General features: G+C 36.1%; 1 long non-coding RNA gene across 1 annotated transcript; it reads right to left on the reverse strand.

The window, feature by feature from the left end:
* Window positions 1–1808: 1808 nt before the first annotated feature.
* On the reverse strand, window positions 1809–13456 carry LOC128206654 (uncharacterized). The gene is made up of 3 exons (XR_008256532.1): window positions 13267–13456; window positions 7472–7919; window positions 1809–2276 (listed from the first exon to the last, which is right to left on the reverse strand). It is a non-coding gene; the product is annotated as an uncharacterized LOC128206654 (long non-coding RNA).
* Window positions 13457–18491: the final 5035 nt, after the last annotated feature.

Raw genomic sequence — 18491 nt, forward strand, 5'->3', positions numbered from 1 at the left:
GTTTTCTTCGTATGTCAAACAAATGTGGAAAGTTATTTTAAAATCTGTCCATACAAGAGAAAGTTACAGCACGGACACAAAACCTATACTCTGTCTCGTTATATGTAGCATTCCATTGTGAATAAACACCAAGTGTGACCTTGAACTTAGAGGTAGGGACACGGGTCTTGCACGCGACATGTCGTTTTGGTCTGTCGAACACATGTGACAAGTTATTTTAAAATCTGTCTATACAAGAGAACGTTACAGCCCGGACACGACAACATATACTCTGTCTCCTTATATGTAGCATTCCATTGTGAATAAACACTTAGTGTGATATTTACTTTAGAAATAGGGTCTTGAACGCGACATGTCGTATTGAAATGTCGAACACATGTGGCAAGTCATTTTAAAATCTGTTCATACAAGAGAAAGTAACATCCCTGACACGACAACCTTTACTCTTTGTCCTTATATATGCAACATTCCATTGTAAATAACAATAAGTGTGACCTTGACCTTAGAGGTAGGGGCATGGGTCTTGCACGCGACACGTCGTCTTGATAGGTCGAACGATGTGGCCAGTTATCTTGAAATCTGTCCATACAAGAGAAGTTACAGCCCGGACACGACAACCTATACTCTATTTCCTTATATGCAGCATTTAATTGAGAATAAACACCTAAGTGCGACCTTGACCTTAGAGGTAGGGAGACGGGTCTTGCACGTGACACATCGTCTTGGTATATTGAATGTATGGGGCAAGTTATTTTAAAATATGTCCATACCAGAGAAAGTTACAGCCCGGACACGATAACCTATACTCTGTGTCCTTATATGCAGCATTCCATTGTCAATAAACACTTAGTGTTATCTTGACCTTTGACACAGATCTTGCACGCGACACGTCGTCTTGGTATGTCGAGCACATGTGGCAAGTTATTTTAAAATATGTCTATAAAAGAGAAAAATACAGCCCGGACACGAGTTATTGAGCCTGAAACACGGACAGACGAACGGACTGACAGACGGACGGTGCGATTTTAAAATGCCCACCTTGGGTTGCATGCAAAATAAAATTGTCGAGAACTGACATAAACTTGGTATCGACGTGTACAATGCATTGAAACATACTAACTTAAGTACCACATAGTTTACAATAAAATTATTTTTCGCAGTCTTCTTTCGTATTTTTCCATTAAAAAAGATTACTATGTATGTCTACCTAATATAATTCATTCCGTATGTGTGATTGGCTAGTTGATGATTTCACGTGGTATTACCAAGTTAGGTATATACCTTAAATATTCGACCGTTTAAGGTCAGCCTTCGTAGCACAGGTGATACAGCACTGCAATTTTGACGGCACCGGTTCGCACCCGGTCTCCAACTCGTTTATTTTTGACATTTTAGTAAGTTTTATTTTACAATTATGATATCAAAGAGTAAAAGATTTTATTAAATAATTCTCCTGAGAATTGTTACGGAAAAACCATTTTGGTGTCAATCTGCTGCAATCTGTCCCTTTAATATAACTAATTTTGACCTTTCTCACTTGTTCTCTAGTTTTAATCCGGTTCGGACGTGTGTTTTCTCCCTCCCTCCCGCCCGATTCTTTTATTTCTTTTTGTCGAACAAGTTCTCAATTTTATCTTTGCTTACATAGTTACCCCTTTTCTTCCCTCTTTTATTTAAGGATATTGAATATTATATTATGTTTTTTCACTTTATTATGCTTTCTGATGTAGTGTATCCTTGCATTGAGGATTTTTGGCTGCTTTTGACAAAACTTTATATCTATGTTATTTTCATTTACAATCTAGCAGCCCATTATTTCGGCCAAATTAAATTTATATTTTACATTTGTCTTTGTTTTTCCTGAGCGCAATAATTTAGTATACTTAAATGTAAACCATATCTTTTATGGGGCGTATTTATAAATTCTGAAACATAAACGAAAAAGTAAATATTACAGTTCCTCTTGCGTCAGTTTTATTTTGAAATACTTGGTAATTGGGCATGTTTGTGAAGAATTGAAATTTGGCAGGGTTGTCCTTAATGTTATCCAACCTAAGTTGTTTATACAAATGTACATAAAGACAACTGTTTTTGTCATTTAACTGAACTAAAGTCTCTGCATCTGAAACCACATTTTTCTGTCCACATGCCACAAAGTTATGGTCACCATTCCAGTTTAGCAATGAAATTCAGCTGAGTTGATGGTCAACCGACTAAAGTTTAGGTTTCTTTTTTTCTAGGCATCTTCTCGGTAGTTCAAGATGGGGTGTACATATCTGAAATATGCAAGAACATTTTTTTATGTGTTTCATTTTATTACTAAATGTTATTTATCAATTGTCGTAATTCATGTTTGTAATACTGCATGACATTAAATAACATAACTTTAATGGAGACATAGCTTAATCTAATCTTTGAAGTTATTTAGAAATAAGAAACTTAACCTAAATTTATTATTCAAGAGCTCAAAATAGGAAAATAGGAATGAAAGACTTTATCACTCGGTGAACACACAAGGGTAGATATTAACATACTCTGTACTAAAACACACAAACGAAAGCACGCACGCGCATACACGCGCTCACACACACACATACTTGTATCTTGATTTTAACATCACTTTCTGATTAGACCGTACTGACTTGTATATTTGAATTTCCGAGCGTTTCGTAGAATAGCAAAGAAAGTTTTGTCTTATGCAGTACAGTTTTATTAGGATTAGTTTTATGCACGCGTAATCCATGCAGGAATGATATTTGGTATTTAGGCTTTCAAATGACCAATAACAAAAAAGTAGGGATAACAGTAGGGGGATTTTTAATGAAAAAGGAAGAGTAAAATAGATATATTAAGAGCAAAAAGTAGTGATAGTAGGGCTCTGTACTTGTTTTTTTGGATGCAAAAAAAAATGAGTACTAAACCTTTTCATCAAATGTGTTGTACATGTAGTTATCTTTACCTGAAAAACAGTACTTCACGAGAGATTTATTTACAGGATGAGGAGATGAACTTGAAATGAGTGTCTCTGACTTGTCCACATGCCCCACTCATTCTCATCATAGAACCCCTGTTGCAGCACTAGAGACCTACTGCATCAAACTAATCCTTCAAAAATACTAGAATGGCACCTTATTAAATTCAAGGTTCAGATTATTTGAATTTTTATTATTTAATTTAACCTTTTTATTATTTTTCGAACTATTTTTACAAAAAGATAGGGATAGTAGGGCTTTTTCAAGAAAAGTAGGAAAACGTAGGAGCCTAACAAAACAAGAAGGCTCTGAAGGCCCTGTATCGCTCACCTGATCCAATAAAGATCATCAAGAATAACATTCTGAACAAGTTTCATGAACATATGGTCATGTATGTGGCCTCTAAAATGTTAACATGCTTTTCCTATTATTTGACCTAGTGACCTAGTTTTTGACCGCACATGACCCAGATTCAAACTTGATTTAGATTATTAATATAAACATTCTGACCAACTTTCATGACGATACAGTTATAAATGTGACCTCTAAAGTGTAAACAAACTTTTCCTTAAATTTGACCTGGTGACCTAGTTTTTGACCGCACATGACCAAGTTCGAACTTGGCCTAGAGCTAATCAATATAAACATTCTGACTAAGTTTCATGAATATACAGTCATAAATGTGACCTTCAGAGTGCTAACAAGCTTTTCCTATGATTTGACCTAATGACCCAGATTTAAACTTGACTTAAAGATAAATAATATAAACATTCTGACTAAGTTTCATGAATATACAGTCATAAATGTGACCTTTAGAGTGCTAACAAGCTTTTCCTATGATTTGACCTAATGACCGAGTTTTTGACCGCACATGACCAAGATTCCAACTTGGCCTCAAGCTAATCAATATGAACATTATGACTAAGTTTCATGAACATACAGTCATTAATGTAAACCTTAAAGTGCTATTGCTAACAAGCTTTTCCTATGATTTGACCTAATGACCTTGTTTTTGACTGCATATAACCCAGATTTAAACTTGACTTCGAGATTATTAATATAAACAATCTAACCAACTTTCATGAAGATACAGTCATAAATGTGACCTCTAGAGTGTTAACAAGCTTTTCCTTCAATTTGATCTGGTGACCCAGTTTCTGACCGCACATGACCTAGATTCGAACTTGACCTAGATATCATTAATATTAACATTTTGACCAAGTTTCCTGAAGATACAGCATAAATCTGACCTCTATAATGTTAACAAGCTTTTCCTTTAATTTGACCTGGTGACATAGTTTATAACCCAAGATGACCATATATTTAACTCCTCCAAGATTTCATTGAGGGTAACATTCCGACCAAGTTTCATTAAGATTTTGCCAAAATTGCGACCTCTAGAGTGTTAACAGTCAAATTGTTGATGACGGCCTTTGGACGACTACGACGGACGACGGACACAGGGTGATCACAAAAGCACAGAGCAAAAAATTGAAGAAGCTATGTCAAATTCTCAAAATCCATCCAAGTTAATGTTTTTTACCCAAACAACAGGTTTGACTCAGCATCTTTAGGGTACAAAGTAAAGAAGGGTAAAATATGGATAAGTTCCCCTAGTTTCAAAAGTGACAGCTTTGATAGTTTCCATGTAACTGATCTGAACGCAAAACTTAACCATTGCCTCCAACGACAATGACAATCAAGTGACAACAAGCGCTCGTCATTTTTTTTCAAAAATCAGACAAGCTAATGACAAAGCTAATAAAATGTATGAATTTTACAGTGATTATTAAAGGGACTAGACACCAGATGATACAATTGCAAGAAAACCTGGTGTCTGGTCCCTTTAAGTTTATGGCTACTTTGTACACAAATAAATAAGCATCGTTGCATGCACATTATCTTGGATTTTTTCTTATTCAAAATATGTAGTTGAATACTTCAATATTGCCAGTAGGAAATTTTCAGCAGAAATCCGGCCAGAATTTGGCAGGAAAGTGGCAGGAATATCATATTTACGCTCGTAATCTGGCAGTACTGGTAATGTACCTGGACTAGAATTTCATTCATTTACGTATGGAAAATATACAAAATATTACAAAATTACTGTTGGAAACTGATTCTGGCCGTAATTTCAAACTTAGAAAATTTCTGAAAAACTTTTCACTGCTAAAACAGACGAAGTATGACATGACACATGTAAAGTTCATTTTTCTGGCCGTAAATAGGGACTTCCATTTTTTTCTTAATGACTGTTATGTTGAATGGTACATCATCAGAATTTGTCTTTATTTTAATTTTTATTTTTAATATTACTTATTTTTTATCATTATTTATTATTATTATTATTATTGTTATTATTATTATTATTATTGTTTTCGTTATTTTTATTATTATTATTATTATTATTATTATTATTATTATTATTATTATTAATATTATTATTATATTTTTTTATTTATTATTTTTTATTATTATTATTATAAATTTTCATAAAATTTCATAAGTTTCAGAAAGCACAAAAAGATAAACATACATTCTAATGTAATTTGTTTATAAACTTATTAATATCAATTGTTCTTCCTTACACACTATACACTTTTCTAAAGCAAAACATGAACATAAATTATTCAGAAATAATTATATCTATATAGAAATCATGCTGTTTTTATTATCTTATAGTTTTAAAGAAGTATTGTTATTCATGTCAAAAAAACACATTTGTGATGAGTAACATTTTTATGTAGCGGGTAATTAAAATGCAGGCTATGTTGATTGAATGATTGCATTTGTGTGTTTTGTTGCATGTTTCTAGCCATTACCCAGAGCCATAAAACAGGGTTTGACAGCTGGGCATGTCTTTGTCAACATATCCACCAATCAGTATAAGTCCCGGTGGCCGTGTGGACAAGCTGGCTGTTTTCTAATTGTTTCTTGACTTAACCGGCATTGGTTTGAATCCCACTATCACCAAAATGTTTTTTATGCTTTAAATGTATTTTTTTTCTGCAATTTTGATATGATAGAGTAAAATAATGATAAATAAGTGTTTTCAGATCCATTACCAGGAAAACTTATTTTTGGTCCGAATTCATGAGCGAGTCACTTTAAGCTGTGAGGATGATAAAGTGTGCTTAAGAATGTATAAGTGGATGAAAAATGATGCATTAAATTTGATACTAGTGATAAAATAATTTACATGATATTGAATTTTACTGCAGATTGTGTGACATCATAGTTGCTGAACAGAATACATTTGGATCTGACTGGAAAAAAGGCATCATCAATCCAGCTAGTTGAGTCTGTGTTAGAAAAGTGAAAATAACCAACATGATGGACAAAACTCACTGAGGATTCCAAAAACATTATAACTTTTATTTTCAAATAAGTCTTTGTAGACTTAGTGTCTCTTCATTTCATGATAAATTTATATTGCAGATTATATATCACTATTATCAGTTATTGATTTTAAAATCACAAAAAATAAACTCATGCAAATGTAAATAAAAGTATATAATATGTAATATGAAGGATAATTATATTATTTTAATTAAAAAAGAGTTGGAAAAGTTTAAGCAGGCATGTAGTGAAAAGCAATGAATTGAGTTCAAGAAATGTTGTAAATTCCAGTTACATTAAATATTACATGCCATTTTACAGTCAGTTCTTGTAAATTCCAGTTACATTAAATATTACATGCCATTTTACAGTCAGATTTTTGAAAAATTCCTGTTCCAAAATTCCGGTTAATTTAAATTTTACGTCCACTTTTACGGTCAGATTCCGTCCGTTTGGCACATGTAAAATCTATTTTAATTTTACGTACGGAAATATTTACGCACAGAATTCTATAACAATTCCTGTTATTCTGAATATAATAGTTTATACGTCCACTTTTACGGTCAGATTCTGTCTGTTTAGCACACGTAAATTGTTCTTTATTTTCCTTAATTCTTGGTGTAATTTACATGATTACGTACGTAAAATTTAAAATTTTACATACGTTTTACGGTTGGAAAAATTCGTACAGGAATGGTTTAAATCTTATGGAAATCAGCGAACTTGAGGTATCTTTTTTTGAGACAAAAACAAAAAAAGACAATAAAAAAAGCTATTTGCTCATGACTTAAAAAATCCATGATAACAAAATGATTGTTTAGTTTTTTTTATTAAGATAACTATTTGTCTTATTCCATAAATATGTTTTATACATTTTTCTTTAACCGTTAGTAACGGGTTAAGCCATAAAACAAACGAAAGTATGAATATATACGATCTGAATTTTTGTCAACAATCTTATATCATTGGTTTGCATATATTTCCGCAAAAAAATGCTCTTTCCAAAACAAAAGATTGTTAAAACGGTATATATCTGTGAGAGTGCAGCTTTAAAATATATAAATACAATTTATTTAGTTTAGTTTTACTGATTAGGTCATATTTATGGAATAAGACAAATAACTATCTTATGTGTCAAATCTTTGCATTCATATACATACCATTCAACTTTGTCTTTGGTGTTTTTTGCATTTGCTGGTCTAGAAGATGATGATGATGATGATGCTGTTGATGATGATGATGATGATGATGGTGTTCTTAAAGAGTGTATTGTTGGTGTTCTTGTTCAGAGTTGTTTCTCTTGTGAACAGTTATTGTACTTGTGTAGCTGGTGTTGCTGTTGTTGTTGTTTAAGATGAAGTTGTTCTTGAAGCTAGTGTTGTTGTAGTTGTTCCTGTAGAAAGGGTTGATGTTCTTGTAGCAGGGGTTGGTGTTGTTGTTCTTGTAGATGGGGTTGGTGTTCATGTTTTAGTAAGCAGAGTTGTTCATGAAGCTGGGATTGCTGTTTTTGTTCTTGCATGAAGTGTTGTTATTCTTGTAGACAGAGTTGTTCTTGTAGATGAAGCTGTTTGGTCAGGGTAGTTTCAGGAACTCATATATGAAGAAGGCCTTGAAAATAAGAGAATGTGAAGATATGACTGTTTTTTTTCAAATGACAAAAATGTTTCACATTTAAAGTATATATTTTATTAATATATTTAAAAAGTTAACATTTCATGCTGAAGTTTAGAATGTCTTATCTCTATAAGCAGACACTAGTTCAATGGCGACAATTACATTATACAACCGTAATAGTGCTGAAAACACATAACATATTTTCCCACAAGTTACCAATTAAACTTTTAAGTGCATACCAAATCACTTTTTCGGTTAGCTTTATTCAAACATCTGAAAATCTTTGTAAGCGTTAATGAGATTAAAACGTCAAAACATGAACCCTTTATTATGTAAAAGAAAAAATACAGATGTCATTTTATGTTGATCACAATATCAATTACATTAATGCAGAAAATAATATTCAATTTAGTTTTTCGACCACCTATTTCAAAACCATTCCATCCTTGGACTCTTAACGGGATTCAAATATATGGCAAATAGGTTTAAACCCTTGCATTGCAATTTGTACGTTAAACAATAATTCTGTTACCATAGAAAATTCGTAATTTAGCCTAAACAAAATAGGCATTGCGGTATGCAAAGTTAAATGGTATTTGGATTTTAGGAGTTGAGATTGAAGAACAAGAACCAAACCTCTTTGCTTTAGTTCACGTGGTCTAACTCTCTACGCTCGGGTATATTATGATGTCATAGATACGTCCACTCGTTGCCTATCCTATACATATATCCCTCCTTAGTCTAACCACCACTTGAAAAATTAACCTAATTGTCACAATTACCCCCAATAAACCCCCGTATTCACTCCATTTATTAGGTTTAGAATTGTTACTTATAATGGAGACCTTTATGTCAGCACAAGGAATACACAGTAACTTTGCTACAAAGCTACATTTCTATAGTCAATTTCAATATCTTAAATCTTACATCAAAACACTCTTCTTTAAATGAGTTTAAGGCCAAAATCTTATATTTCATATTTATAACAGGCTGCCTTGCATAAAATATATTTCAGATATTTTCTATAAACCTTTTATTTTCAATTATAAAAAACCTTCTCATTGCATGTTTTCAGTTTTCATCTTCTTTTTGATTATGACATGTTAATATTAAAGGGGTTTCATGTGTTTTTAATATTGTATCTTAGTCTCATGTTGATTGAACCAACAGTACTGTTTGTTGCACATCTATAGTCATAAATGTACATAGTGTACAGTATATGGTTAGAGGTGCAACATTTAACAAGGTTAAACCAATATTTTACAATTCAGACTTTCCTAACCTAATAACAAATTAAGGGAAACGTCCTGTCTCACTGTATAAAGCCAGGTTATTTGTGGTCATTTTCACAGTAAGTGTTTTTTTTAGGAATTTACAATGCATCTCTCTAGATTATCAGCTGTAGAAAATCACCACAACTCTGCACAATAATTAAGGATCAAGGAAACATAAGAATCATAAAAATCAAATGTGATATTTATTGGTAAATACTCGCAATATTATCGATACATTTACGAAAGGACCCCCCAGAGCTCATAACAAACCCTTAGTAATTGTCCACTACTTCTATGTTTTCACCGTTATACGTCAGGGCTTTTTCTGCCCATTTTGGGACAAAGACCCTAGACAATTTGGGAAATTTTGTGTCATGAAAATGTCGAAAGTGGGAAATTTTACAGTGAAAAGAAAAAGCTGTCTAGTCTCCTGCGAATTAGGAAATGATTTAGTGTTATTTTATTTTCCCTTTAAAAGACCCCAAAAATATCAATCCTTGGGGTGTAAATATCTATTGCAATAAATAATGACAGATAATATTTCATACTGATCTCTGAATGTGATGAAAATCAATAATTTCCAAGTTCAATTATCAATTAAACTTTACATCACATAATTTATTAGGATGTTGAAATTGAACCATAACAGAAAAAATGACTTTCTAAAAAAAAAATAAAAAAAAAATATATTTTTGATTGGGATTTTCTTCTGAAGATTGGGGAAAATATCATATATTTTGCTTTGGAAATGGGTCCAATAGTTGGACCTGTGGGTACTACAGAAAAAGCCCTGTACATAAATATGTCACTTCATCGTAAGGCCAAATAAAAAATAGGTGCGTTTCAGGTAACGCTGCCAAAAAAAAATAGGAATATTTTTTTTTATTTTTTTTTGATATATTGATTTCAATAACTGTTGACTCAGACTGTAACAAAAATAAAAGTCATCAATTTGCAGGTTTATCAGCAGTTTTTAAACATGTACCATGCTTCAAAGGAAACATTCTTTATTAATCTGGTTAAATACTTTGACAATGATGGTTGGATTTCAACTAAGTTATTGTACACCATTCTGCTATTATTAAAGACTTTCCAGGAACGGTTTTACATTTCTTTATACACCCTTTTGCTTTCAATCACCCTCTGTAGTATGCTAACCTTCCCGTTACATAATTTCATGGAGAGAGGGACAGCAAATAAGCCATCAGCCAAGAATACCTCAATGCTGTCAAGAGGACCTGAGGGCTCAGGTTTGAAGAACAAGTAATATGCAGGTTTAATTGCCAAAATTACACACTTAAGTCTGACATATCAATCCGAAAGTCTAAGTCTCACAGATTAATATTATTGATCTTTATCATTAAAATGAATTTGCCTGGCAAGATTACCTAACCGTATACATCACTGTGACAAGTTAATTAGTCCTCGTGGGTATAACTGTGAGTTATGTGACGTCACACAGTGTGACTATTTGAACTGAAGCCGATAGAAGGTGTTTATTCATTTCAATGCATTATAAAATGGTGTTGAATGCGATTTTAATTAACTTGATGAAGGAGTTACACAAATATACGCGCTATAACCATTGATAACTATGGATTAATAAATAAGTGGTAAAATGCAGACATGAAGAAAAACGGCAGGTTTAACATTCATGTAGATAAAATGTAAAAATGCTTATTTTCTATGAATTTGGACAGCGAAAAAAATAAATATTTTAAGGTGAATTACGGTAAATACAATCAGAAATCCAACTCTAATATGAAATGTTAACTTTTCGTATACATTTCGTAACAAATGCTTTTCATAGCCAAATCCCTTTTTTTTCAGGGAAAATTGGTTAGGGTCGGCGGGAAAAAATAGGGTCGGTCGGGCAACCTGAAATGGACCTATATTTTTATTTGGCCTAACTGAAAAGCCATACTATAAATCAAGAATTTGATCCCGCAGCCCAGAAAGCACTTTTCACTTGCAGGACTTGTGATTTTTTTTATCACCAACATGACAACATTGACATAATAAGGCTTCAGAAATCTTTGTTTTCACCCATCTGAATTTGATTTTTCCTTCCTTTTTTTCATCAAAATGTGATTTCTTAGTTATGACCTAAATAATACCCTGATATTAAAAGGTCATTTTGCTATCAATTTTATTAAAGTCAATTAAAAATAAACATAAATCTGATGCAACATGTTAATATCCTTGAATGGTATAAAATGTTTAAGGCAAAATGTAGCATTTCACAGATTAATTATAATAATTGCTTATGGTCATGTTGATTTAAACAAAAACATTTTTTAAGCTAATAGCAAATAAGGAAATAAAATAAAAATATAAATGTAATAATAAAAATATTTGTGAATATTTTAAATGTATAACTCCATTTTGCAAAAATTGCTAATTGTTAATTAATTCAGTTGTTGGTGTTTTTTTGTATATATATATATATATATATATATATTTGTATGATTAAGAAATTAGTTTCTTTTGAAGTTTGAAATGCTAGACAATACTGTTGTAGGATATTCAGGGATGGACATAACATTAACACTACAGTAAAAGTTATTCTGACATGAACATAATGCAAAGACACACCCATTGGGAGACTTAGTAGGGACAGACATAACATTGACATATAATATAGTTATTAGTTATCCTGACATGTTCATTATGTAGAAACCCTACAGCATTCGCAATTGTTTAAACATGATTTTGAATCAGCTTTCATTGTAGGGGTGCAGTAAGCCATCTTACACCTAGATCTTAGAAGTTTTTAGAGTAACAAAATTAACAAGTCTTACTTACTTGTCTTTTTTACATAATTATATTGTAAGTTTTAATTGGCTATAGGGCCCTTTCTATACCCTGGTTGAGGACTTTTTATTGGATAAGTTTAATTATGTCCTGTCCTACTGGTACTATTTTGTAATTGGCTGAGGACGTTTTGTAAATGGTCCACTTATATGAATTTAGATATAATGTATTATTTCAATTGAACTGACGCGCTAGGTGCAATTTGATTTGATTGCATCTCATGACAGCTTCAAGGAATTGACAAAACTCTGCGGATTATTTTGCTTCACCAAGGCACAGGAAAATGAATCCCATTAGAACATCATGAATTTTATTTATTCCATACTTCAACCATAGAAGAGCAGTTATTCAGCAATGGACATTACATTGACATACACTACAGTAAGAGTTATTCTAACATGAACATAATGCAAAATTACACCCCATGGGAAGACTTAATAAGGATGAAAGTAACATTGATATACAATATAGTTGTTAGTTATCCTGACATGTACTTTACATAGAATCCCTACATGGCAACAGTTAATCAGGGATGGACATAACATTAACATATAATGAAGTAATAGTTATTCTAAAATATACATTGTAAAGACACACAACAAGTCTAAAATAATAGACATGTTATACGGAATTCTTTCAATCCCTAACAAAAACTGGGTGGGTTTGAAAATTATTGAAATTGTATTCAGTGAAGTATTTTATGTCTGAAATGGATAATAAAGGTTTATCATATTTTACCATGTAAGTACAAAGCTATTTTGTACAAAAGAAGCATTAATCACATGATCTACCTTTCCAATAAAATAAAAATTGACTGACACAGACAACAATTATGCCAAGCGGGACAACTCGACCCAATCGTAATAACTCGGCCACCTCCGACAAGCTTCGTGATAGACCTTATAAATACAATCGTAACAAATCGGCCATGATATCAGTGCTCTGATTGTTGTAACTGTAAATAGCAGCCTTGTGATATGTTTTGACAGAAAGAAATGAAGAAAACCCCATCAAACTCATAATTATTCATTGGATATTATCTTTTAATATAAAATAACATAATCTAGTAATATTTCTTGTTTTTATGATGTTTTATGGATGCAATATGCTTTAACCCGGAATCCTGATCGGAACAACTACCCACTTTTGGTACAAAACAATTTGTACATGAAGGATTTGCCAAATCCATTGTCACCGTACTTCTATTTCAAGATTATGATATCCGAATGTTTGTTTATCCGAATTTCAATTACCTGTTCTCATGGTGTTTGATGTTAATAGGCAACTAAAGGTTGGCATAACATGTCCTTTGAACAGAACAATTCGTTGATACCTATCAAAACACGTTCATCCATTGATACATTTATATGAATTGGTCACGGTCAAAGTTGGTCTTCGTCTTTTGTTGTTGTTGTTGGTGGTGGTTAGTCTTTTCTAACAATATGTCGCACACAACTAATCAGTCCAAAGGTAACAGTCAACAGTTTTCGGCGTTGTAAGATTCGTTATAGTACATATATGTTTGTATTAACTGGGTGGGGATCCCAAATTTCGTTAAACACTATTTCATACATAGCGATTTTTTTAGTTGTGATTCTTGAATGAGACTATACTTATTTATATAAAATTCGCAAGAAAATTTAACGGTTGAAAACAATAAAGATCGGTTGTTAGAATTACAGATAACCAACCAACCTGGGAAAACCCCGTAAATTGTCACAATTATACACAATAGACTATTCATGGTGGTATGTACGCCCGGATTTAATACTTCATTGCGTTCGTTGATTATATGCCGTAGTTTTTGGTTGTTGGAGAACGGCGGGGAATTCGGAGGAGGGGTGTCCCAGACAGCAATCTCATATCTTCCCGATGTAGGGCCGATTTACTTTTAATATCGGAAAGATCTCGTAAACGATATCTATCTGATATCGCTTTGCCCATCGGATTCAAGTCGGACCATTATCTTGTCGGCATGTTATCGTGACAAATTTGGGATATATGAATATAGTCTACTATCCATCATTGATCCTATATTCATCCAATATTGATTACAAGTCGGACCGATATCTTGGCTACTCTAAATTAACTTCGGCCATACACAGGGACGTTATCGGGCAGACATCACTTAATGCATCTGTCCATCGAAGGTCAGAAGATGAGAACACGGTGACCAAATATCATCCCAGACACCCCGACGAGTGCATCTTGTAGGGTTTAGCGTCCCCTAAAAGGAAATATTGGTCCCAGCCTGGTCAGGTGCAGGGATGGTGAGATATCTTCGAGATTGCCGACCCCATTTTAAGGCATTTTTTGCCGCATTTTAGCGTATAAAATAGCCTTGTAGGCGTATGGACGCGGTGACGCGATGACGTAAGAGATGCGCCGACGGTGCCGTAACGTAGGGAATAGAGAGACCTAAATTTCAATACCAAAACCAACCTCCTATCATCTCTGGTTCCGGAGATATCTTCGAGATTAGCTCCCCCTTAAGAGCTATATGGGAGCGCGTTTTGTTTACAAAATGTCGCGATTTTGCGCATACTTTGACGCGTTAGAACACGGTGACCAAATATCATCCCAGACACCCCGACGAGTGCATCTTGTAGGGTTTAGCGTCCCCTAAAAGGAAATATTGGTCCCAGCCTGGTCAGGTGCAGGGATGGTGAGATATCTTCGAGATTGCCGACCCCATTTTAAGGCATTTTTTGCCGCATTTTAGCGTATAAAATAGCCTTGTAGGCGTATGGACGCGGTGACGCGATGACGTAAGAGATGCGCCGACGGTGCCGTAACGTAGGGAATAGAGAGACCTAAATTTCAATACCAAAACCAACCTCCTATCATCTCTGGTTCCGGAGATATCTTCGAGATTAGCTCCCCCTTAAGAGCTATATGGGAGCGCGTTTTGTTTACAAAATGTCGCGATTTTGCGCATACTTTGACGCGTTAGAACACGGTGACCAAATATCATCCCAGACACCCCGACGAGTGCATCTTGTAGGGTTTAGCGTCCCCTAAAAGGAAATATTGGTCCCAGCCTGGTCAGGTGCAGGGATGGTGAGATATCTTCGAGATTGCCGACCCCATTTTAAGGCATTTTTTGCCGCATTTTAGCGTATAGAATAGCCTTGTAGGCGTATGGACGCGGTGACGCGATGACGTAAGAGATGCGCCGACGGTGCCGTAACGTAGGGAATAGAGAGACCTAAATTTCAATACCAAAACCAACCTCCTATCATCTCTGGTTCCGGAGATATCTTCGAGATTAGCTCCCCCTTAAGAGCTATATGGGAGCGCGTTTTGTTTACAAAATGTCGCGATTTTGCGCATACTTTGACGCGTTAGAACACGGTGACCAAATATCATCCCAGACACCCCGACGAGTGCATCTTGTAGGGTTTAGCGTCCCCTAAAAGGAAATATTGGTCCCAGCCTGGTCAGGTGCAGGGATGGTGAGATATCTTCGAGATTGCCGACCCCATTTTAAGGCATTTTTTGCCGCATTTTAGCGTATAAAATAGCCTTGTAGGCGTATGGACGCGGTGACGCGATGACGTAAGAGATGCGCCGACGGTGCCGTAACGTAGGGAATAGAGAGACCTAAATTTCAATACCAAAACCAACCTCCTATCATCTCTGGTTCCGGAGATATCTTCGAGATTAGCTCCCCCTTAAGAGCTATATGGGAGCGCGTTTTGTTTACAAAATGTCGCGATTTTGCGCATACTTTGACGCGTTAGAACACGGTGACCAAATATCATCCCAGACACCCCGACGAGTGCATCTTGTAGGGTTTAGCGTCCCCTAAAAGGAAATATTGGTCCCAGCCTGGTCAGGTGCAGGGATGGTGAGATATCTTCGAGATTGCCGACCCCATTTTAAGGCATTTTTTGCCGCATTTTAGCGTATAGAATAGCCTTGTAGGCGTATGGACGCGGTGACGCGATGACGTAAGAGATGCGCCGACGGTGCCGTAACGTAGGGAATAGAGAGACCTAAATTTCAATACCAAAACCAACCTCCTATCATCTCTGGTTCCGGAGATATCTTCGAGATTAGCTCCCCCTTAAGAGCTATATGGGAGCGCGTTTTGTTTACAAAATGTCGCGATTTTGCGCATACTTTGACGCGTTAGAACACGGTGACCAAATATCATCCCAGACACCCCGACGAGTGCATCTTGTAGGGTTTAGCGTCCCCTAAAAGGAAATATTGGTCCCAGCCTGGTCAGGTGCAGGGATGGTGAGATATCTTCGAGATTGCCGACCCCATTTTAAGGCATTTTTTGCCGCATTTTAGCGTATAGAATAGCCTTGTAGGCGTATGGACGCGGTGACGCGATGACGTAAGAGATGCGCCGACGGTGCCGTAACGTAGGGAATAGAGAGACCTAAATTTCAATACCAAAACCAACCTCCTATCATCTCTGGTTCCGGAGATATCTTCGAGATTAGCTCCCCCTTAAGAGCTATATGGGAGCGCGTTTTGTTTACAAAATGTCGCGATTTTGCGCATACTTTGACGCGTTAGAACACGGTGACCAAATATCATCCCAGACACCCCGACGAGTGCATCTTGTAGGGTTTAGCGTCCCCTAAAAGGAAATATTGGTCCCAGCCTGGTCAGGTGCAGGGATGGTGAGATATCTTCGAGATTGCCGACCCCATTTTAAGGCATTTTTTGCCGCATTTTAGCGTATAAAATAGCCTTGTAGGCGTATGGACGCGGTGACGCGATGACGTAAGAGATGCGCCGACGGTGCCGTAACGTAGGGAATAGAGAGACCTAAATTTCAATACCAAAACCAACCTCCTATCATCTCTGGTTCCGGAGATATCTTCGAGATTAGCTCCCCCTTAAGAGCTATATGGGAGCGCGTTTTGTTTACAAAATGTCGCGATTTTGCGCATACTTTGACGCGTTAGAACACGGTGACCAAATATCATCCCAGACACCCCGACGAGTGCATCTTGTAGGGTTTAGCGTCCCCTAAAAGGAAATATTGGTCCCAGCCTGGTCAGGTGCAGGGATGGTGAGATATCTTCGAGATTGCCGACCCCATTTTAAGGCATTTTTTGCCGCATTTTAGCGTATAGAATAGCCTTGTAGGCGTATGGACGGCGGTGACGCGATGACGTAAGAGATGCGCCGACGGTGCCGTAACGTAGGGAATAGAGAGACCTAAATTTCAATACCAAAACCAACCTCCTATCATCTCTGGTTCCGGAGATATCTTCGAGATTAGCTCCCCCTTAAGAGCTATATGGGAGCGCGTTTTGTTTACAAAATGTCGCGATTTTGCGCATACTTTGACGCGTTAGAACACGGTGACCAAATATCATCCCAGACACCCCGACGAGTGCATCTTGTAGGGTTTAGCGTCCCCCAAAGGAAATATTGGTCCCAGCCTGGTCAGGTGCAGGGATGGTGAGATATCTTCGAGATTGCCGACCCCATTTTAAGGCATTTTTTGCCGCATTTTAGCGTATAGAATAGCCTTGTAGGCGTATGGACGCGGTGACGCGATGACGTAAGAGATGCGCCGACGGTGCCGTAACGTAGGGAATAGAGAGACCTAAATTTCAATACCAAAACCAACCTCCTATCATCTCTGGTTCCGGAGATATCTTCGAGATTAGCTCCCCCTTAAGAGCTATATGGGAGCGCGTTTTGTTTACAAAATGTCGCGATTTTGCGCATACTTTGACGCGTTAGAACACGGTGACCAAATATCATCCCAGACACCCCGACGAGTGCATCTTGTAGGGTTTAGCGTCCCCTAAAAGATTGGTCCCAGCCTGGTCAGGTGCAGGGATGGTGAGATATCTTCGAGATTGCCGACCCCATTTTAAGGCATTTTTTGCCGCATTTTAGCGTATAGAATAGCCTTGTAGGCGTATGGACGCGGTGACGCGATGACGTAAGAGATGCGCCGACGGTGCCGTAACGTAGGGAATAGAGAGACCTAAATTTCAATACCAAAACCAACCTCCTATCATCTCTGGTTCCGGAGATATCTTCGAGATTAGCTCCCCCTTAAGAGCTATATGGGAGCGCGTTTTGTTTACAAAATGTCGCGATTTTGCGCATACTTTGACGCGTTAGAACACGGTGACCAAATATCATCCCAGACACCCCGACGAGTGCATCTTGTAGGGTTTAGCGTCCCCTAAAAGGAAATATTGGTCCCAGCCTGGTCAGGTGCAGGGATGGTGAGATATCTTCGAGATTGCCGACCCCATTTTAAGGCATTTTTTGCCGCATTTTAGCGTATAGAATAGCCTTGTAGGCGTATGGACGCGGTGACGCGATGACGTAAGAGATGCGCCGACGGTGCCGTAACGTAGGGAATAGAGAGACCTAATTTCAATACCAAAACCAACCTCCTATCATCTCTGTTTCCGGAGATATCTTCGAGATTAGCTCCCCCTTAAGAGCTATATGGGAGCGCGTTTTGTTTACAAAATGTCGCGAT

Source organism: Mya arenaria, chromosome 1 (assembly GCF_026914265.1).
Source record: "Mya arenaria isolate MELC-2E11 chromosome 1, ASM2691426v1".
In the NCBI taxonomy this organism is placed as follows: Eukaryota; Metazoa; Mollusca; class Bivalvia; order Myida; family Myidae; genus Mya; species Mya arenaria.